Here is a 22,988-nt window from a genome sequence, read left to right as displayed (position 1 = left end):
GTATGCCTTTTCTCCCCATCCCTCCACCCCACCCCAGCTGAACCTGCCTCACTCCCCCACCTCCACCCTCCCCCTTGGTTTTGTCCATGTGTCCTTTATAGTAGTTCCTGTAATCCCCTCTCCTCACTGTCCCCTCCCCACTCCCCCCCTGGCTATTGTTAGATTGTTCTTAACTTCAGTGTTTCTGGTTATATTTTGTTTGCTTTTTTCTTCTGTTGATTATGTAAAGTCAGATGTATTACACTTCTTGATTTCAAACTATGCTACAAAGCTACAGTAATTAAAACACTATGGTAATTAATTAATAATTAATTAAGCTACAGTAATTAAACACTATGGTAATTAATTAATAATTAATTAATAATTAATTAAACTACAGCAATTAAAACACTATGGTAATTAATTAATAATTAATTAATTATCAATTAAGCTACAGCAATTAAAACACTATGGTAATTAATTAATAATTAACTAATTATTAATTAAGCTACAGCAATTAAAACACTATGGTAATTAATTAATAATTAATTAATTATCAGTTAAGCTACAGCAATTAAAACACTATGGTAATTAATTAATTAATTAATTAATTAGCTTTGTAGCGTAGTTTGAAATCAAGAAGTGTAATACATCTGACTTTGTCTTTCCTTCTCAGGATTGCTTTGCCTCTTTGGGGGTCTTTTGTGGTTCTATACAAATTTAATTTTTTTTCTATTTCTGAGAAAAAAATGCCATTGGAATATTGATAAGGACTGTGTTGAATCTGTACATGATTTTGGGTAGTATGACTATTTTCATAATATTAAGCCTTTGAATCCCTAAATACAAAGTGTCTTTCCATTTGTTTGTATCTTCTTTGATTTCTTTCAATGAATCCTTGTAGTTTTGTTGTACAGATCTTTCACGTCTTGGGTAAATTACCACTAGGTATTTTATTACTTTTGAAGCTATTGTGTAATGGATAGTTTTACTTATTTCTTTCTCATGTTTTTAAAAAAGATTTTAGTTATTCTTAGAGAGAGGGGTAAGGAAGGAAAAAGAGAGGGAGAGAAATATCAATCTGTTTGCCTCTCACGTGCCCCCTACTGGGGACCTGGTCCACAACCCAGGCATGTGCCCTGACTGGGAATCGAACTTGTGACCCCTTGGTTTGCAGGCCAACGCTCAATTCACTGAGACACACCAGCCAGGGCTCTTTCTCATATTTTTTATTACTAGTGTATAAAATACAACTGATTTCTATATGTTGATTTTATATCCTGCAACTTTATTGAGTTTGTTATTATTTCCAACAGTTTTTTTGGTTGGGTCTTTGGGATTGCCTACATACAAAATCATATCATCAAAAAATAGTCACAATTTTAATTCTTACTTTCTGATATGGATGTTGTTTATTTCACTGTGTTGCCTAATTGCTCTAGAAAAGATATCCAGTACTGTATTAAATAATAGCAGTAAGAGTGGGCACTGTCCTCTTCCTCCTGATCTCAGAGAAAAACCTTTCAAATTTTTGCCATTGAGTACAAAGTTAGCTGTGGGTTTGTCATATATGACCCGTATTATTTTGAGGTATGTCCCTTTTGTACACAATCCATTGAGAGTATTTATCATGAGATGATGTTACATTTTTCAAATGATTTAAAAAATATATTACAATGATCAGGTGACTTTTGTTTTTCTTCATAATGTATTGTATTACAATGATTGATTTGTGTATATAAAACCATCTTTACATCCCAAGGATAAGCCCCACTTGGATGTGCTGTATAATCCTTAAAATGTGTTCTTAAATTCAGGTTGCAAACATTTTCTTGGGAATTTTTGCATCTATGTTCATTAGGGACATTGGTCTATAGTTTTCTTTTCTTGTAGTGTCCTTATCTGGCTTTGGTATCAGGGTAATGCTGGCCTCACTGATAACTCTGAAAGTGTTTCCTCCTTTTCAAGTATTTGGAAGAATTTGAGGATTGACATTACATTTTTTTCATTACTTTTATTGTTTACACTATTACAGATGACCCCAATCCCGCCCTGCTCTGACAACATCTCCCTGCTGTGGCCCCCCACCCCCCGACCATCACCACCCCGTTGTCTGACTGTATGGCTTATGCATATATATTCTTGGATAATTCCTTCACCTTCTGTCATCCAGTTCCCCTTCCCAACTCTCCTCTGACAGCTGTCAGTCTGTTCCATGTATCCATGCCTCTATTTCTAGTTTGTTTGTCAGTTCATTTTGTTCATTAGATTCCACATATAAGTGAGATCATATGGCATTTGTCTTTCTTTGACTGGCTTATTTCACTTAGCAAAATAATCTCCAAGTCCATTCATGCTGTTGCAAAAAGTAAGAGTTCCTTCTTTTTAAGGCCATGTGGTATTCCATTGTGTGTATAAAAAAATGTATCGATGTTTTTTTTTTTTTTTAAATCCACTCATCTACTGATGGCCACTTGGGCTGTTTCCAGACCTTGACTATTGAAATAACAGTACTATGAACATAGGGTTACATATATTCTTTTGAACTGGTGTTTCAGAATTCTTAGGATACATTCCCAGAAGTAGGATCACAGGCTCAAAAGGCAGTTCAACCTCAGTTATTTTTGAGGAAATATACTCCATACTATTTTCCACAACGGTTGCACAAATCTGTATTCCCACCAACAGTGCACTAGGGTTCCCTTTTCTCCACGTCCTCTCAAGCAGTTTGTTGATTTATTGATGGTAGCCATTCTGGCAGGTGTGAGGTGATATCTCATTATGGTTTGAATTTGCGTCTCTCTGATGATTAGTGACACTGAACATTTTTTCATATGTCTATCGGTCATTTGTATATCCTATATGGAGAAATGTTTATTCAGGTCCTTTGACCATTTTTTAAAATTGGATTGTTTGTCTTCCTGGTATTGAGTTGTATAAGTTCTTTATATATGTTGCAAATTAACCCCTTATCAGATGTATCATTGGAAAATATGTTCTCCCATACAGTGGGTTCCCTTTTCATTTTGTTGATGAGGTCCTTTGCCACACAATCTTTTGAGTTTGTTGTAGTCCCATTTGTTTATTTTTTCCTTGTTTCCCTTGCCTGAGTAGATATAATCAGCAAAAATATTGCTACATAACATGTCTAAACTTCTTGTTGTTCCTTCTCTTCTGTTGCTCTAAGATTTTTTCCTTTTATCACTTTCTTTCTTGTTTAAAGCACTTCGATTAGCCAACCTTTAAAAGCAGGTCTGCTAGTAACAAATTCTTTGTTTTCTTTTTTTTCCCCCATTTTTTAAAAACATTTTTTATTGCTGTTCAATTGCAGTTGTCTGCATTTTCTCCCCACCCCTCCAACCCACCCCAGCCAAACCCATCTCCCTCCCCTGCCTCCACCCTTGGTTTTGTCCATGTGTCCTTTATAGTGGGGAGGGGATAGTGGGGAGAGGGTTTTTTCAGGAAATTCTTTGTTTTCATTTGCCTGAGAATGTCTTTATTTCCCTTAAATTTTAAATGATAATTTAGTCAGATAAAGAAATCATGATTGACAGCTCTATTCTTTCAGTTTTTGAAAGATGTTAAAGTGTTACTTCCTTTTGGACTCTATGATTTCAGATACGAAATTCACTGTCATTTGAATTGCTATTCTTCTATAGCCAATGTGTTATTTCTCTCAGGCTCTATCAAGGTTTTTCTTTGTCTTTATTTTTCAGAAATTTTATCACAACAATTTCTTGGTGTGGAGTTCATTGGGCTTTTCCTTGTTTTAGTTTCACTCACCTTGTGAATCTGTCCATTTGTATCTTTTGCCGAATATGGGAAGTGTTCAACTATTACTTCTTCAAATACTCTTTCTGCTCCAGTTGCTTCTTCACTGTTTCTGGCATGCTACTGATACAAATATTAGATCTTTGTTATTGTATCTCGGGTCCTTTAGGCTCAGTTCATATTTTTTCCCTTCTATTTTCTCTCTGTTTTTCAGGTTGGAAAAGCCTATTGATATGAGCTTAAATTTACTGACTCATTTTATCCTTTGCCACCTTCATTCTACTACTAAGGCCATAGAACTCAGTATTTTTAAATACTTTCTGTTATTGGATTTGTCAGTACTGTGATTTCCATTTATAATAACTTTTATTTCTTTGCTGAGATTTTATATTTTTTCATTTGTCTCATGGGAATATATAATTGATTATTGGAGCACTTTTTAATGGATACTTTAAAATCCTTGCCAGAGAATTCCAACAATTTAAAATCTCAGTGATGGTATAAGTTGATTACCTTTTCTCAATCAAGTTGTGAATTTTTAAAATCTTTTTATTTTTTAAAAATATATTTTATTGATTATGCTATTACAGAAGCAGCCGGAGAGAAGGAGAGAGTTACCTACAAAGGTCTTCCCATAAGACTGTCAGCTGATTTCTCCAAAGAGACCTTACAGGCAAGAAGGGGCTGGCAAGAAGTATTCCTAGTCATGAAAGGCAAGGACCTACATCCAAGATTACTGTATCCAGCAAAGCTATCATTTAGAATGGAAGGGAAGATAAAGTGCTTCTCAGATAAGGTCAAGTTAAAGAAGTTCATCATCACCAAGCCCTTATTATATGAAATGTTAAAGGGAGTTACCTAGTAAAAAGAAGATAAAAAGTATATACAGTAAAAATGACAGCAAACTCACAGTTATTAACGACCATACCTAAAACAAAAACAAGAGCAAACTAGGCAAACAACTAGAACAGGAACAGAACCATAGAGATGGAGATCACATGGAGGGTTGTCAATAGGGGTGTGGGACAGGGGGAGAGGGGGGGGGAAGTTACAGAGAATAAGTAGCATAGATGATAGGTGGAAAATAGACAGGGGGAGGGTAAGAATAGTGCAGGAAATGTAGAAGCCAAAGAACTTATAAGTATGACCCATGGACATGAACTATAGGGGGGAATGTGGGAGGGAGGGGGTGGGCAGGATGGCTTGGAGCAGGGGGGGGGGAATGGCACAACTGTAATAGCATAATCAATAAATACATTAAAAAAAGAAATTATATCTATTAGGTTAATAGATGCTGGGTCCTATTTAAATCATTTGTTTTAGAAGGCAATTATTCAGTTTAGCTTTAGCATCAGGCCTTGGCCTATTTTAGTTGGCTGAGGTGTTTTTTATTGTGTTTTTCCCCATTAATGATGTTTTCATGACAGTTTAATTTTACAGGCACTCTGGTTTTATTCTGATTGATTTGTGTTATTAAGTCTCCCACTGGACCTTACTGGTGCTGCTTGAAGTGGTGGATAGTGTTTCCACAGGCCAGGTCTCTGGGTGTCTCTAGGTTCTCTGGTATCTTCAGGTGGAAAGGGGGAGTATCATGGACACAGGGTCAAAGATGCTTCCTTGGCAGACATTTGTTGTGGCAGGAACCATCTCCCTGCAATGGATGATGAAGAGCATTTCCTGAGCCAGATATTTGTTTTGGTGGGATTCCTCTCTTTGTGCTCCTTGGCTTCCCTGGTGCCACTGAGAAGGTGATGGGATTCTGAGGCCTGTAGGATTAAAGAGGAATCTGCTTGTCTGGTCCAATAATCTCAGGGTGATGGAAATCTGAGGACCAATTGGAGTAGAAAGGAAACTCTCAAGCCAGGCTGCCTGTTGTGGCTGGGTCTCTCTTGCTAGTTTGATCTGCTCACCTAGGCATCTCTTAGTAGTCTCAGGACCTGCAGGGAGGAAGATAACTTCCTTGGCGTTTTATACTTGGTGGGACTCCCAATGGATTCCCTCTTGCTGATGGTATCAGAGGAATTCCCTTTCGATTCAGGGGAAGAATGTGACTACTTGGGCTGTCTTGTTGTTAGGTTGAGGGTTGGGAAATACTGGGTCTGGATTGCCTTCTGTACATGTGGTAGTTGTGTGAGGGTGGACATAATATGGCCTGCTGACATGTTGTTCCTTTAGTTCTGAGAACACAAACTAGTTCACCTTTCTCTTACTCCCTTCCTACCACGGAGTTCTCCTTTGGTTGTCCTTTGTGTTATTTCAAGGGTGTGTAGTTGCGCTTAGTGGTTAGAGCAGGGAGAAATGGATCTACATTATCTTGTACAGACTGGAAGTTACCCATTTATTTATTTTTTTAAAAGATTTTATTTATTTATTTTTTAGAGATGGGAAGGGAGAAAGAGAGGAAGAGAAACATCAATGTGTGGTTGCCTCTCGAGTGACCCCAAATGGGGACCTGGTCTGCAACCCAGGCATGTGCCCTAGATGGGGAATTGAACCTCGACCCTTTGGTTTCCAGGCCAGCACTCAGTCCACTGAGCCACACTAGCCAGAGCTCCAGTTACTTACTTTTTATCAGAATGTACTTACAAGGTTCCGGCCAAGATGGAGGCATAGGTAGAAACACTTCACTTCCTCGCACAACCAAAAGAAGGATAACAACCAATTTAAGAACAAAGAACAATGAAAACTGCCAGAAAATTACTTGCATGGAAGTCCAACAACCAAGGATTTAAAGAAACATTCACCCAGACTGGTGGTAGGAAGGGTGGAGATGGGCAGCTGGGGAAGAGAGGATGTGCGGCAAGGCAAGGCAGTGGACTGCACAGGTTATCCCACATTCGTGCTTGGATGAGCCAGGAGGAACAATGTGGAGCAAGACAGATGATACCCAGGATTTCAGTGACGGAAACTAAAGACTTAAAACCCCTGGCTGTAAAAAATCTGTGGGGGTTGCAGCAGCAAGGGAAACTCCCAGTCTCACAGGAGGGTCTGTTGGAGAGGCCCTGTGGGGTCCTAGAATGTACACAAACCCACCCGCCTGTGAATTAGCACCTGAAAGGGCGCAATCCACTTGTGGGAAGCAAGTGAAGGTACGGAAAGTGGGAGGAGAGGCGAGCAATCAGCAGTGTTCCCTCTCTGACCCCTCCCCCACAGACAGCACCACAAGGCAGGAAAGAGGGTTGCCCCACCCTAGTGAATACCTAAGGCTCCACCCCTTATCACGTAACAGGTGCACCAAGACAAAGAACTACGGCCCAAATGAAAGAACAGATGAAAACTCCAGAAAAAGAACTAAGCGACGAGAAGATAGACAACCTATCTGATGCAGTGTTCAAAACACTGGTAATCAGGATGCTCACAGAATTAATTGAGCTCGGTCACAAAATGAAGGAAGAAATGAAGGCTACACAAGGTGAAATAAAGGAAAATATACAGGGAACCAAGAGTGAAGGGAAAGAAACCGGGACTCAGATCAACAATGTGGAGCAAAAGGAAGAAATAAACATCCAAATGGAATAGAATGAAAAAACAAGAATTCAAAAAAAATGAGGAGAGGCTTAGGAATCTCTGGGACAACTTCAAACGCTCCAACATCCAAATTGTAGGGGTGCCAGAAGAGGAAGAACAAGAAATTGAAAACTTATTTGAACAAATAGTGAAGGAAAACTTCCCCAATCTGTCACAGGAAATAGACTTCCAGGAAGTCCAGGAAGCCCAGTGAGTCCTGAAGAAATTGGACCCAAGGAAGCACACACCAAGGCGCATCATAATTACATTACTCAAGATTAAAGATAAGGAGCAAATCTGAAAAGCGGCAAGAGAAATAAATGGCAGGTACAAAATGGACAGGGGGAGGTTAAGAATAGTATAGGAAATGGAGATGCCAAAGATCTTGTATGTACAACTCATGGACATGACTAAGAGGGGGTGAATGTGGGTGGGGGGTGCAGCATAGAGGGGAATAAAGGGGGGAAATGGGACAACTGTAATAGCATAATCAATAAAATCCATTTTTTAAAAAAGATAATGGGATAGCCATAACCAGTGTGGCTCAGTTGATTGGGTGTCATCCTGCAAAGTGAAAGGTGGCTGGTTCAATTCCTGGTCAGGGCACATGCCTGGGTTGTGCGTTCAGTCTCTGGTCGGGCTGCGTACAAGAGGCAACCAATCAATGTTTCTCTTCTCACACTGATATTTCTCTCCCTATCTTTCTCCCTCCTTTACCCTCTTTCTAAATATAAATGAAATAAAAATCTAAAAGAAAAATAAACTAAAAGATAACGGGATATCTCAGAGTTAAGGGAAACATTGACTCAGAAAGGGTAAGAATAAGGTCAGTTCTGGGTTCAAGAGCAATTTGTGGATCTTCTCTCGCCATGTGCTTGGAAGAGAGAAACTGCCCCAGTTGGGTCAGGGATCTTCCTCTGGAGTAAGTTATTATGGCCAATGGAGAAGGTTCGCATATTACAGATATCAGACATAGCCATTACAGAACAACCCATGGTTTCAAACCACTTCCAAAGAAGGTAAATCCTTGTTAATTGGACATCTACTACATCCTATGTGATATCTATTAAAATCTAATCGAGAGGAATGTGATTAAGGGAATGCATCTACTTTTCCCAGAAAATTGATATTCCAAGCCCTTTCCTGTCATAGAAACTTTCTGACTTAGCCCTGAGTGGTGTGGCTCAGTGGGTTGGGTGTGGTCTCACAAACTGAAAGGTCACCTGGTTTGATTCTTGGTCAGGGCACACACCTGGGTTGTGGGCCAAGTCCCTGTTTGGGGGCGTGTGAGAGGCAACCAATTGATGTTTCTCTTGCACATCGATGTTTCCCTCCTCTTTCTCCCTCTCTCTAAAAGTAAATAAATAAAACCTTAAAAGTAAAGAACTTTCTGACATCAGTAAGCTAACCAAAGGGAAATTACAGAGAATTTCTGAGATTGAAGGAGCCTTTCACAACCATTAGTTCAACATCATTGTTTGATGAAAAATACAAGGCTCTTGCATATAGTCTTACATACAGTCACACAGCAAATAAGTGGTAGTACTGGGTTATAAGAAACTTCTGACCTTTACTTCCGTGGGACCATTCTTTGCCTATGCCCCACAGTGCGTAGCACTGTAGTGAGAACACAACCATGGTATCTTTCAAACATCCTCATGATATCACGCTTAAGTATAAGTAGCAACCTAGCAAGAGGTATCTGTTATGCATGACCAGAAGTCCGGAAAATTTGCCTGAGTAGGTTTTATGATCAGGCCTATAACTGAGTTAGGATACACAATTGATAAACAGTCAAGGACATGTCAATGACAGCTTAAGATAAGCCTAGAAGACAGGATTCTTATCCTAAATTTTCTCTTCTTGAGGTTAAATGGCCCTAGATCCTTCCATTGGAAAGGGGAAGTGACTGCCTCGTATGACTTGTATCAAGGTCATTTGCTTACAGAACTGCTCAAACCACCCTTTAGTTTTATGTAATAAATGTCCCTAATTACAGCTGCATCCTTTCATCTTTAACCAATTGACATCCAGCAAACTGGGGTGTCTGCTCTTCCCAATATTATGACTGACCAGAAGGTTACAAAGTAGTGGGAAGGTGTATATATCTGGAGCTATACTACCTCGGTTCAAATCCCAGCTTTACCATTTCCTAAGGATGTGAGTTTTGGCAAGTCACTCTATCTTTTTATGCTTTCGTTTTCTCACCTGTAAAATGAGGATAATAATAATAACTATGTCATGGGGAGGTAGAGAGAATAACATTAGTTAATACATCCTTGGGGGCATGGGAGAGCATATATAGATATTCTGACTCCAAAGTAAGAAACACATCTAGAGACAAAGAGGCCCTCAAGAACTATGCTCCCTAGCACTGACTTGACAAAACTAAGGCCATTTAAGTCAACCACCAGCAATCAATTGCGAACTCTAAAAGCCAAAATAAAAGTATACTGCCACTGCTGCAAATACCATTGCTAACTCAGCTCACACGCGAGGTGTCCAGATGGACGTTCTAAGGGACAATAGATGGGAAAAGTGGTTCATAACAGGTGTGTCTCTTTTGTTGTCTTCATTTTCGATTTGAATGTTATTTTAAAAAGTGATAACAACCAGATACATCCCGGAAGATATTACCTTCCATCATTCTTTCAACAAATATTGAGTCCCTACTATATGGCAGCCATTGTTCAGTATGCTCAGTTTAGAGCACAGAACAAACAGATGAAGTCCCTGCCCTTAGTCAGCTTACACTCTAATGGGAGAGATACTTTACCAAAGAAGCAAACACACATATGAGGTTGTTTTGGATTGTAATTAGTGCTATGATAAATCAAAATGGTCCCTGGCTGGTGTGGCTCAGTGGATTGAGCTCAGGCCTGCAAACCAAAGGGTTGCTGGTTCGATTCCCAGTCAGGGCACGTGCCTGGGGTGCAGGCCAGGTCCCCAGTTGGGGGCATGCAAGGGGCAACAGATCAGTGTGTCTCTCACACATTGATGCTTCTCTCCCTCTTTCTCCCTCCTTTCCCCCTCTCTAAAAATAAATAAATAAATAACATATTTAAAAAACCAAAATGGGATAAGGTCACAGACAGTGTCTGGGACATGGGAGTTACTTTAATCTGGGCGGTCAAGGAAAGCTTTCCTGAAATCTAAATGATATTGGAGCCTGCCATGGGTAGAACCAGATAGAAATAAAAGGAAGTGCAAAGTCCTTGAGGTCATGCAGATCGTAGCACACTGAATAAAAAGGAGATCAGTGTGGCTAGTGGAGAGTGAACAAGGTTTCTTTTTATTTTTTATTTTTGAACAACATTTTTATAAATCAAGTCAAAGGGGTAGGCAGGGGCAGGGTCTAAAGATGGTGGCTGGGGCCAGGGTGGTGTTAGTGGAAACGGTGAGAATTGGTCAGACTCTGGACATATTTTTCAGATAGAGTCAACAGGATTTCTTGAAGAATTGGATGTGAAGTATGAGAGAAAAAGCGGGAGTCAAGGATTGCTCAATTATTTTTTTTCCCTGAACAACCAGGTGTTGCTATTAACTGGAATGGAGAATGTTATTACATATGATTTCTGATGGATCATTTTGGAGTTCCACTAATTGTGGATGGGACCTCAAGGCCCTTTTCTGCCTACTTATGGAGTGGGGTGCTGGTGTGGGACAGTTATTTTGGGTGAGTTAGAGGCATGAAGCACACATTTCTGGGAACCCCCAGCTTCTCCTCCCTATTCTGGTCCGAAACATGGAGACTTAAATACAGATGAGAGTTAGAGAAGACTGACTATACCGGGTCAGGCCAAACTGACAGGCCCCAGAGACAGGAGATCTGCTATAGCCACTTCAGTCCAAAAACTGTAAGGAAGTGGGCGGCGCCAGAGAGGACGCTGCAGAAACTTTCTTGGCTATCTGGCAGCCTAGGGAGCCACTTTCTCCCAGAAACAAAGTAAAGAAAGGAGAAGGAGTTGGGTATGGCGTGGCCTGGCCGGCCCGGAAGGACTTTGGGTGGAGCGGACTGTGAAAGCTTCGAGGCAGAGGGGGAGGGGAAGCTTCCAGGAGCAACTAACCTCAGCTTCCTAAACTCAGCAGAAAGGTCGGAGGCATTGTTGGAAAGGCCAGGAACCCTGTGATTCTGTCTGCCCGCCAAAGACGAACGAAAACCCAAGTTGTGCGATGCAGCTTTAAAGGGGCTGGTGATTGACAGAATGTGTAGCAGTGGATGGGGTGGAGCCGCTGGGTGGGGTCTGGGACCGGCAGCTGGGAGAAACCAAAAGGAAGAAAAAAGAAAACCATTGCCCCTGATATCGCTAATGCCGGGCGGAGAAAGCTAGCCAGAAAGGGAGGAAAAGGAGGGTTTTAGATCTCACCTCCACTCCTACCCACGGTCAACTCTCTCAAACCCTTCTGTCTCCTTTGGAGATAATTAAAATCGAGTATACACCGGCCCTCGTCGGTGCCCATTCCCTCTTAACTCTCCACTGAAGTAGGTTTGTAGTACGAGGGAGTGAGGACCCCGAGTCCGTCAGCTCAACCCCAGCCCCGCCCCGTCCGTTGGCCCTGGCCCCAGGCTGGGTGGAGAGGATGCCTTCGGAGGCGCAGAATGCGAAAGTAAGTCTCTTTCATTTTGCCTACCCACCTCCTTCCCTTCCTTTTAACCCCCTCACTGGGGTCTCCGCTGGGCGGCAAAGGAGCCACCTTATAGAAGGAGACTCTTTCAAGGAAGATCCGGAGGGTGGAGCAGGGTGGGGTAAGAAAGGGAGGGAAGGGGAGGAGGGGTGGCGCTAGGGGAGCTGCCATCCACGGAATATGCGCGCTCAGAGTTTGATGTTTGTGTGGTTTGAGACTCGATTTCCCCTCAGGTCATTAGAGCCTCGACTTACCCCCTCCAGGCGTTCTTTCTTTTTGTCACACTCCAGCATCCTTATCAGGTTGCTTAAAGCCCCTAGCTGTGAGTTGGGAGGGCTCCATCTTGCCTGGCTTCTTAAAGGGACAGTGCTCTAGTTCAATTGAGGGAAATCTGTACTGGAAATTAAATTTCGAGAAGGACAACGGTCACTTGCCTTACTATGACACTATGAGTGTTGAGGGAATTTGTATGGAGAAGACAGCTTTTTCTCCCTCATACCGACCTCCAAATTTGGTTCTAATATCCAGTTGATTCTTAGAATGTGCACCCAAAGTTGCACACTAGTTAACTGCAGTCAATTAGCAATTTTAGCTGAATGGAAAAATATTTGTTTCCTAAGAGGTGCCATAGCAGTGCAGATGACTTGAAAAAATTCATTCATTCTACAAATACTTATTTGTATGCTAATTTATTTGAAAGCTAAATTCTTTGCCTGTGGCTGATCCCACTACTGAGCACTGTCTATTAATATGTCAAGGCCATGCAGAGTGGTGTCACTGACTCCTTTCTTAACAGATCGATGGCCAAGGTTTCTTCTTAGGATATAGGACTGAATGTTGAATTTGGTTATTAGAGTATTTACCAAGCATCCATCATGTCAAAGTTTCGATGGTTTCTGTTTATTGTCTATCCTTTAGTACCAGGCATCCCTATGTCCAAGCCCAAATGGCTGGGCAATCCAGGTGGAAGAGGTAGGAGCTCAAGTCAAAATGGAATGCAAAAGGAAAAGAGTAATATGCTTCAATAAGAAACCCTAGGCCACCTTGGATGATCTGCTATTCCCATGTCCATGTCCAGTCAGGAAGATTGTGTTGGGGAGGAGGGTTTCACCAGTTCCCTTCTGATGTTAAATAAAAGAACTGGTGTGGTAGAGACTTGCTAGAAGGCCTCAGATGGACCAGTGACATCTCTTTCATGTTTTTCTCTCTCATCTCTCTGTTTAGGGAGGGTTGCAAGACTGGGTGGAGCCTAATGATATCCCACAGGTTAAGGAGATGAAAACGTGTTGTTTGAGGTTTTGGGCTAGTATTTCACTCCGAAAGTTTCTATTCCATCAATAGAATGCCACAGCTCCCAGTGTTCTGCAATTTACCAGTTCAGCTGTCACAGAGCCCCTCCCTTCTTTAATGTGTTGGGTTTCACTGCATCCCCAGTGCCATCTCTCATCAAGAGCATGTGTTAGTTCTAGGTTCCTAGGCAACATTTAACTAAAGCACCTTCCTCCATCCCCTCTCTCCTCAATTGGTTTTCCAAACCTCAAAGCAACCTTATTCTGAACGGCCATATCATTGAGTCCACTGGATTCAGATAAAGAAGAAAGCCTCACTTAGGGTTATTTCTCCCTAAAGTCACTGGCCTATGGGCTCCTAAAAACAAAAGAAACATTAATTCAACTGGAACTCTTCTGATTACTTCTGGTCAGTGGGAGTACAATCTTGTCACAGAGCCAAGTCCAAGAGCCACTTGTATATGTCATACCCACTGAACTCACTATCCACACCATTGCATGGAGGGTGGAGAAAGATTTATATGTTGGTACCATAGCCAGCCTCCTGCAGTTAGTATGCATGGAATATGTTAGAAACAGCTATGATTCCATTTTAACATTTGATTGTCCCTTTGTGTTCATGTTGGTTTGTTTTCCTTTGGGAGAGTTTCTAGTTGTAGGATATGGAAACTAGGCAGTTCTTAGCTGTCATAAAATTCCATTCCTGAAATATGGTTATTTTCTTCTTAGGACAATGAAAGGTTTGTGAACCCACTAACAAGTACCACAGACAAGCAATAGAAATTCTTTCCCAAGGGCTTCAAGTGGCTTCCCCAGAGAAATTTAAATTGTTTGCTGTTATTCATTCTGTTTCCTGGGGTTGTAGAGAATTTTTATCTACTTGTAGGCAAAAGGATTTCATGAGGGATAATTGTAAAAAAAAGATACTTTGTGCTCTCTCTCTTTCCGTAGTAGAGAGTAGAGGTAGAAGTAGTTTTGGCTCCCAGGTTCCCTTCTCAAACGTTTGTATCTGATGGACTAGGCTGTTCTTGCTGAGACTAGAACAGCTTGCCCATACATTTACTTTGGTTTCAGTTCCTTCCTAGTTGTTGCTTAGCCTTCAAGGGTAAGGAGTTGTGATAAACAAAGGTATCAAAACAAAAGTACATTGTGTTGTGATATTCATTAATTAATTCATTCAAGAAATACCATGCACCCCAATGTTCATAGCAGCACAGTTTACAATAGCCAAGTACTGGAAGCAACCTAAGTGCCCATCAGCAAATGAGTGGGTCAAAAAACTATGGTACATTTACACAATGGAGTTCTACACAGCAGAGAGAAAGAAGAAGCTTATACCCTTTGCGACAGCATGGATGGAACTGGAGAGCATTATGCTAAGTGAAATAAGCCAGGCGGTGAGGGACAAATACCATAGGATCTCACCTTTAACTGGAACATAATCAACAAAAGAAAAAAGCAAACAAAATATAAGCAGAGACATTGAAGTTAAGAACAATCTAACAATAGCCGGGGGGAGTGGGGAGGGGACAGTGAGGAGAGGGGATTACAGGAACTACTATAAAGGACACATGGACAAAACCAAGGGGGAGGGTGGAGGTGGGGGAGGGAGGTGGGTTTGGCTGGGGTGGGGTGGAGAGGTGGGGAGAAAATGCAGACAACTGTAATTGAATAACAATACTAATAAATAAAAACAATCTAACAATAGCCAGAGGGGAGTTGGGAGACTGGTTTTCAGGAACTATTATAAAGGACACAAGGACAAAACCAAGGGGGAGGGTGGAGGTGGGGGAGGGAGGTGGGTTTGGTTGGTGTGGGGTGGAGGGGTAGGGAGAAAATGCAGACAACTGTAATTGAACAATAATAAAAAATAAATAAATTTAAAAAAATAAATAAAAACCAAATACTTAAAATCTATTCTGTACCATCACTGCACAGACTGTGGAATTTTAGCAATGAACAACAACAACAAAAGCCTCCTGCCCTTTTGGAGATTATGTTCTAATTATGGTGTGTTGGTGGAGCGGAAAGCCAATAAATAGTAAAGGTATTTGCTAGGTGGGGATAAGGTGGGAGAAAAAATGTAAGGCACTTGAGATTGGGGAGATACATTTAATATAGGGCAGTTAAAGAAAATTTCTCTGCTATAGTGATATTTAAAAATGTATCTGAATGAAGTGAGAGAGCCAGCTGTGAGAATACCTGAGGGGATGGTGTTCTAGACACAGGAAATAGATTGTGCAAAGCAAGAAATAGCAAGAAGGCCAGTATTATTGGAGTGGAGAGGAAGATAGTGATGGGACATGTGGTCAGAGAGACAGAGCGGGCCTGACCATATAGGACCTTATAAAGATTTTGGTTTTTATTCTGAGTAAGATAAGAAACCATTTTTAAAGAAAATAATTAACAATTATTTTACTTAAAATTTTACTCTAGTAAGGAGGATGAATCTTCAATTCTTCATTTTAACACAATGATATGGTTTATATTTTTATGCTTTGGATAGAATGTTCTTTTAAAGAAAAAGCTTAGTAAGCTTATTGCTGAAGTTATGTCAACTAATGCAATTTAATTTCATACTAACCATTGTTTTATAACATAATTATCTGAAAAAGTCTTCAAACACATTTGAAACTACTTAAATATAAAAGTCTTTTCAATGTACTTTAATAAAAAATCACAATAAATTTCTTAGCACTAAAAGAATGTTTAACCTCATAAAGAAAACATCACAACATTTTGTAGCATTGTTTTACTCTATCATGAAATTGTGAAAAATTTTCCCTTGGAACTTTGTTTTTTAACTTTGAGTCTTGTTGGCACATGTGATTTCTTCTAAGCTATTCACTATCCTATTCCCCGAATTCTTCCCAGTGGGAACTATGTTTCATGTATCATTTTATTTAATCCTCACAACATGTAATGTAGGCATTGTTATCATCTCCATTTTATAGATAGGAAACTAAGGCACAGAAAAGTAAACCACCTTACCCAAGGTTCACAGCTAGTTAGCAGAAGAGTATCCATTCTCCTATACCTTCTGAAAAGTTGTTCCATCAGCTTCCTTCTTTCCTGTCTTCAATTTCTTTTTCTTCTTTGGTTCTCTCACCCATCCAACTATCCCTACCTAATATAATTAACATTTGTCGAAGACCTACTCTGTGCCAAGCCCTCTATTGAGCACCTTACATGTATCAATTCACATAATACAACAATCCTATCCAGTAAATACTATTATTTCCTTCATTTTTCACTTAAGGAAGTTGAGACACAGAAGAATCAAGCAACTTGCTCAAATTTGCATAGCTACTAAGTGGCAGAACTGAGTTTTAAGCCCAAGTCTACAAAGCCTATACCTTAACTATTATTGACTATATTGACTTATACCTTAGCTAGATTGACTATGCTGCAGCTTGCAAACACATTCTTTCCCTGGTCTAAATCAATCTTTCTTTAACAACACTCACTCAAATTACCACCCCGTTTTTTGCAGTTTCTATTTAAATTGTTACTGAAACCACTTTTGCAAAGTTACCTAAATATTTCATAAATGTTACGTCCAGTGCTCACTCTTTAGGTTTTTAACATACTTGATGTTCTACTACATTTGAGGCTGCTATACAAGGGCCCCCCCCCCCAAAAAATTGTGTATTTATTACATGTTTGAACTTCAGTAACCTTCAAAGTACTCTCCATTTGATGCTGTACATCTATTGAGATGTTTGTTTCCACTGCTCAAAACAGCTGTTGAACTCCTTAATTTTGATGCCTTTTAGTGCTTCTGCCATTTTTTTTTGTTTTACCTCTTCCACATGGGCAAAACACTTCCCTTTGAGGACTTTTTTCATGGAAGGGGGAGTCACTCAGGGTGATGATGGGTGAATAGGGAGGGTGTGGCATTGGAGTCATGCCTTTTTTGGTCAAAAATGACTGAACACTCAGCTCGTTATGGGCAGGTACACATATATATCACCCATCATGAAATGAGCAAACGTGTTGAAAGAGTCTTCAAAAAAAAAAAAAAAAAAAAAGCGCTGAAACCGTCCAGTCCAGGGCTTTTGTGTGCTGGCAGTTTTTTGATTAGCGCTTCAATTTCACCAGCTGTTATCAGTCTGTTCAGGCTTTCTGCTTCTTCTTGATTCAGTTTTGGAAGATTATATGTTTCTAGAAATTTGCCCATTTCACCTAGGTTATCAAATTTCTTGGCATATAATCATTTGTAGTAATTTCTTACAATCCTTTGTATTTCTGTGTTATCAGTTGTAATCTCTTTCATTTCTGATTTTATTTATTTGGGTTCTCTCTCTTTTTATCTTGATCAGTCTGGTTAAAGACTTGTCCATTTTGTTTATCTTTTCAAAGAACCAGCCCCTGGATTTATTGAACCTTTGAATTGTTCTTTTAGTCTCTACGTCATTTAATTCTGCTCTGATCTTGGTCGTTTCCTTCCTTCTATTCGCTCTGGGCTTTGTTTGTTGTTCCTCTAGTTCTTGTATTTGTAGGGTTAGGTTGTTTACTTGAAATGTTTCTATCTTTTCATCAATTTACGCCATACACAAAAATAAATTCAAGGTGGATAAAAGACTTAAATATAAGTCGTCACACCATAAAAGTCCTAGAGGAAAACATTGACAGAAAAATCTCAGACATTCCATGCAGCAACATCCTCACAGACATGTCCCCTAAAGCAAGGGACATAAAAGAAAGAATAAACAAATGGTACCTCATCAAAATAAAAAGCTTCTGCATGGCTAAAGAAAACAGCATTAAAATAAAAAGAGAACCAACAGTATGGGAAAACATATTTGCCAGTGATACCTCAGACAAGGGCCTGAACTCCAAAATATATAAAGAACTCACACGACTGCACTCCAGGAAGACAAACAACCCAATTAAAAAATGGGCAAAGGACTCGAACAGACACTTCTCCAAGGAAGACATACAGAGGGCCCAGAGACATATGAAAACATGCTCAGCATCACTAGCCATCAGAGAGGTGCAAATTAAAACCACAATGAGGTACCATCTCACACCAGTCAGAGTGGCCAACATAAACAAATTCACAAACAAATGTTGGAGAGGATGCGGAGAAAAGGGAACCCTAGTGCAGTGTTGGTGGGAATGCAGACTGGTGAGGCCACTGTGGAAAACAATATGGAATTTCCTCAGAAAACTAAAAATGGAACTGCCCTTTGACCCAGCAATTCTGCTGCTGGGATTATACCCTAAGAACCCTGAAACACCCATCTAAAAGAACCTGTGCGCCCCAATGTTCATAGCAGCACAATTTACAATAGCCAAGTACTGGAAGCAACCTAAGTGCCCATCAGCAAATGAGTGGGTCAAAAAACTATGGTACATTTACACAATGGAGTTCTATGCAGCAGAGAGAAAGAAGGAGCTTATACCCTTTGCGACAGCATGGATGGAACTGGAGAGCATTATGCTAAGTGAAATAAGCCAGATGGTGAGGGACAAATACCGTATGATCTCACCTTTAACTGGAACATAATCAATAGAAGAAAAAAGCAAACAAAATATAAGCAGAGACATTGAAGTTAAGAACAATCTTACAATAGCTGGGGCGGGAGTGGGGAGGGGACAGTGAGGAGAGGGGATTACAGGAACTACTATAAAGGACACATGGACAAAATCAAGGGGGAGGATGGAAGTGGGGGAGGGTGGTGGGTTCGGCTGGGGTAGGGTGGAGGGATGGGGAGAAAAGGCATACAACTGTAATTGAATAACAATAAAAATTTTAAAAAAAGAAAAAATAAATGTTTCTATCTTTTTTAGGTAGGCCTGTATTGCTATGAACATCCATCTCAGGACTGCCTTCACTGTGTCCCATAGGTTTTAAATCATTGTGTGTTCATTTTCATTTGTTTCCAGAACCTTTTTGATTTCTTCTTTAATATCACTATTAACTCATTCATTGTTTAATAGCATGTTATTCAATCTCCATGTGTTTGAGCGTTTTTGAGTTTTTTTGTTGAGGTTGGTTTCTATCTCCAGGCCTTTGTGGTCTGAGAAGATGCTTGATATGATTTCAATTTTCTTGAATTTGTTGAGGCTTGTTTTGTGTCCTCTCATGTGGTCTGTCTTTGAAAACGTTCCATGTGCATTTGAAAAGAATGTATATTTTGCTTCTTTGGGATGAAAGGTTCTATAGATATCAGCTAAGTCCATTTGATCTAGGGTACTGATCAATTTTTCAATATACTTGTTGATATTTTGTTTAGGAGATCTATCTATTTTGACAGTGGGGTGTTAAAATCCCCTAGTATAAGTGTGTTGCTGTCTATATCTTTCTGGAAGTCCTCCAAGATTTTCCTTATATAGTTGGATGTTCCTATGTTGGGTGCATATATGTTTATAATGTTTCTGTCTTCTTGATGGATTCTTCCCTTGAGTATTATGAAGTGACCTTCTGTGTGTCTCTTTTTATGGCCTATGTTTTGAAGTCTATTTTGTCAGATATAAGTATTGCTACCCTGGCTTTTTTTTTCCTGTCCCTTTGCTTGGAATATTTTTTTCCATCCCTTCACTTTCAGTGTGTGTAGGTCTTTTGTTCTGAGGTGGGCCTCTTGTAGGCAGCATATGTGTGGGTCATGTTTTGTCATTCATTCAGCTACCCTATGTTTTTTTATTGGAGCATTTAATCCATTTACATTTAAGGTTATTATTGATAGGTACTTATTCATTGCCCTTTCACTCTCTTTTACCTTTGTTCCTTTCTCAGTGTTTTTCATCCTCTTCTTAAAGCAGTCTCTTTAGCATATCTTGCAGAGCTGGTTTGTTGGAGCTGTATTCTTTGAGCCTTCTTTTGCCCGGGAAGCTCCTTATTTCACCTTCCATTTTAATTGAGAGCCTTACTGGATAGAGTAGTCTCAGTTGCAGGCCTTTGTTTTTCATTACTCGGAATATTTTTTGCCATTCCCTTCTGGCTTCTAATGTTTCTGTTGGGAAGTCAGCTGCTAGCCTTATCGGGGCTCCCTTGTATGTTACTTCCTGTTTGTCCCTTGCTCCTTTTAGGATTCTGTTTTTGTCTTTAAATTTTTCCATTTTAATTATGATGTGTCTTGCAGTGGGCCTCCTTGGTTTCCTCTTGATTGGGACCCTCTCTGCTTCCTAGACTTGTGTGACTTTTTCTCTCATGAAATTAGGGAAGTTTTCCATCATTATTTTTTCAAACAGGTATTCTATTCCTTGTTCCTCTTCTTTTCCTTCTGGTATCCCTATTATGCAGCTATTATTCCCTTTCATGTTGTCCTTAATTTCCCTTAACTCCTCTTCCTTCTTTTTGAGTATTTTCTCCTTTTCTTACTCTTTTTGGGAGTTTTTTTCTCCCTTGTCCTCCAGTTCACTGATTCGTTTCTCTGTCTCATCGAGCCTGTTTTTGATTCCTTCTACTGTGTTCTTCAATTCAGAAATTGTATTCTTCATTTCCTCTTGGCCCTTGTTGATTGTTGCTATGTCCCTTTTTATGATGATACAGTTTGCAGTAAGTTCCTCATAGTTTCCCTGTAGTTTTTGGTGATTCGCACTGAGCTAATTGAGCTTCCATTGTTTTGAACTCATTATCTGATAGTTGACTTGTGTCTATTTCATTCAGCATTCTTTCTGAGGATTCTTCCTTTCCTTTTGATTGGGGGTTGTTTCTTTGTCTTCCCATTATCTGTAGGACTCTTCTTGCTTGCTTCTGCTTCTTAAATTGATCTGTTTTGACTTTCTAACTTTGTGGTGTGAACTTCTATGGTAGGAGACCTGTGGGATTCAGTGGTGCAGTCTCCTTGATCTCCTGAACTTGATGCTCTTGGGATGCCCTTTATGCCTTTTATGCTGGTTCTCTGCATGTAATTGGGTTTTGATTGTTTTTGGGTCTTTCTTTAGTGGGTCCTTCTCTCCAGCTGGCTGACTGAGGGTCATTCCGCCCACCACGTCTTGTACGTTGTTGTGCAGGTGCTGCCAGAACAAAACCACAAAGCCTAGGAAACAAACCCACACCCACAAATGTAACTGCCCCCCCCCCACAATCCCACTATCAACAGCAAATGAACCAGTATTAATAAGGGTGTCAAGAGATTAAGACTGTTACAAGAAAGGAGAGTGGATATGAGATGACCTACTAAAAGAAAAATGATTTTGCAAGGGTAGAGGGAGGAGCACCAGTAAGAGTTGGGAATTGGAGTAATGGTAAAAGACAAGGTAAAATTTACCTCATGAATAAAAAAGGGAATGAAGAATATGGAATGCAGTATGAGAAGGGAAGCATATAATATTAGGTTAAAACAGAAATTAAAATAATGTAAAATAAAATAAAGTGAGAGAGAGAAAGAAAAAGAAGGAAAAATAGTAATTAATTAATAAAAATATAGGAGCCACATTGGAGAGAAAGATCCACCATAGTACTATCAACAACAAATGAGCTAAAATTAATATAGGTGGTATGGGAATAAGAGGGAAAAAAGATACAAATTCTAAGAGATCTTTAGAAGAATGGGAAGTGATTCTGAAATGATATAGGTAGAGGGAGTACTGAGAGTGAGGAACAAAAACCAGGCTAAGAGGGAAAAATTAAAATTTGGGGCATGAGGAAAAAGAAAAAAGAAAAGAAGGAGAATAAAGAAAAATAAAAGGGCAGGATGAAAAAGAAATAGAAGAAAGACAAGAAAAAAACAGGCTAAGATGGCAAAATTAAAATTTGAGGCAAAAAAAAAAAAAGGGGCAGGGAACCAGTAAAATTTGATATTTGAAATACAGAATTAGTGAAGCTCTAGAGAGAAATTTGAAAAAACAATGCAACAGCAACTACCCTACCCACAACCAACTAACAAAGATTGTTAAAGGTGGAGAGAGAATGCAGATATTTTAAGAGCAGGGAAAAAGGATGTGAGATGACCATTGACGAGAAAATTGGTTTTGTGTGTCTGGATGGGGGAGAAATAGTAAGAATGTGGAATGGAAACAAGTTGTAGCAAGAGAGAAAACAAAATTTGAAATGAAAATAATGTGAGGAAAGAGGAAGGTAAAATGGGCTAAGAGGAAGGGAAAGGCAAACTATGTGAATTAAAATACACTATAGTATAAAATCTAATGACTTAATATGTACAAACTTGCTGGACAAGAAATGCTATTCAGGAAACAAAAAAACACAAATCACTAAGAAAACCACAGTGGCTTTCCTCTCGGTAGCTTCTTGTATTTACCACTGTTTTTTGTTTTTTTTTTTTCTTTCTGGATCTGCCTCTGGTGATGTCAGGTGTCGATCTCATCTGACCTTAGGCAGCCTGTTCCATACTTCCCGGGACCTGCTTTCCCTGGCTGTCTCCTTTAATTGTTATCTGTTCTCTCAGGACTGAGCAGTCAGGTTTAAGCACCTTAGGGTGGGGCGGAATCCCTCATGGGGTTGGGCTATTGTTTCCCCTCAGGCTGCGGCTCAGAGGGGAGTGGTCTGCCTGAGCAAGATGGTTGCTGCGAAAGGCGGTTGGCTAAGCACCAGGATCCTGGCGGTAGTTCTCTCAGTTCTCTCTCCGAGGCTTCAGTGCCCAGTGTCTCCAGTCCACTCTGCCAACCCCTTTGCCAGGGATCTACTGTCCCTGGTTCTCTCCTTAGATTGTTAATCTGGTCCCTAAGCACTCATCAGTCAGGCTTAAGCACCACAGAGTGGGGGCAGAGTCCCGCTTGGGGTTGGGACTATTGTTTCCCCTCAGGCTACTGCCGCTTGGAGGGGAGTGGTCTGCGTGAGCACGGTGTCTGCTGCCATCAGGAAGAGATCACAGCTCCGGGATCCCGGTGTCTACTCTCTCCGCTCTC

The 22,988-nt window shown here is 40.1% G+C and overlaps 1 protein-coding gene across 1 annotated transcript in view; it reads left to right on the top strand.

Moving 5' to 3' along the window:
• Positions 1-11,349: 11,349 nt before the first annotated feature.
• The window catches only part of KLF8 (KLF transcription factor 8), a 122,822-nt gene continuing 111,183 nt past the window's right edge, over positions 11,350-22,988 (top strand). Inside the window, exon 1 of the mRNA XM_024564373.4 lies at positions 11,350-11,865. The gene's annotated coding sequence lies outside the window, so the exon portion shown is untranslated. The remainder of the gene's footprint in view (positions 11,866-22,988) is intronic.

Source organism: Desmodus rotundus, chromosome X (assembly GCF_022682495.2).
Source record: "Desmodus rotundus isolate HL8 chromosome X, HLdesRot8A.1, whole genome shotgun sequence".
NCBI classification, from domain to species: Eukaryota; Metazoa; Chordata; class Mammalia; order Chiroptera; family Phyllostomidae; genus Desmodus; species Desmodus rotundus.
Note: the sequence above shows the minus strand (reverse complement) of the source record. Positions and strands in the feature narration are given on the sequence as shown.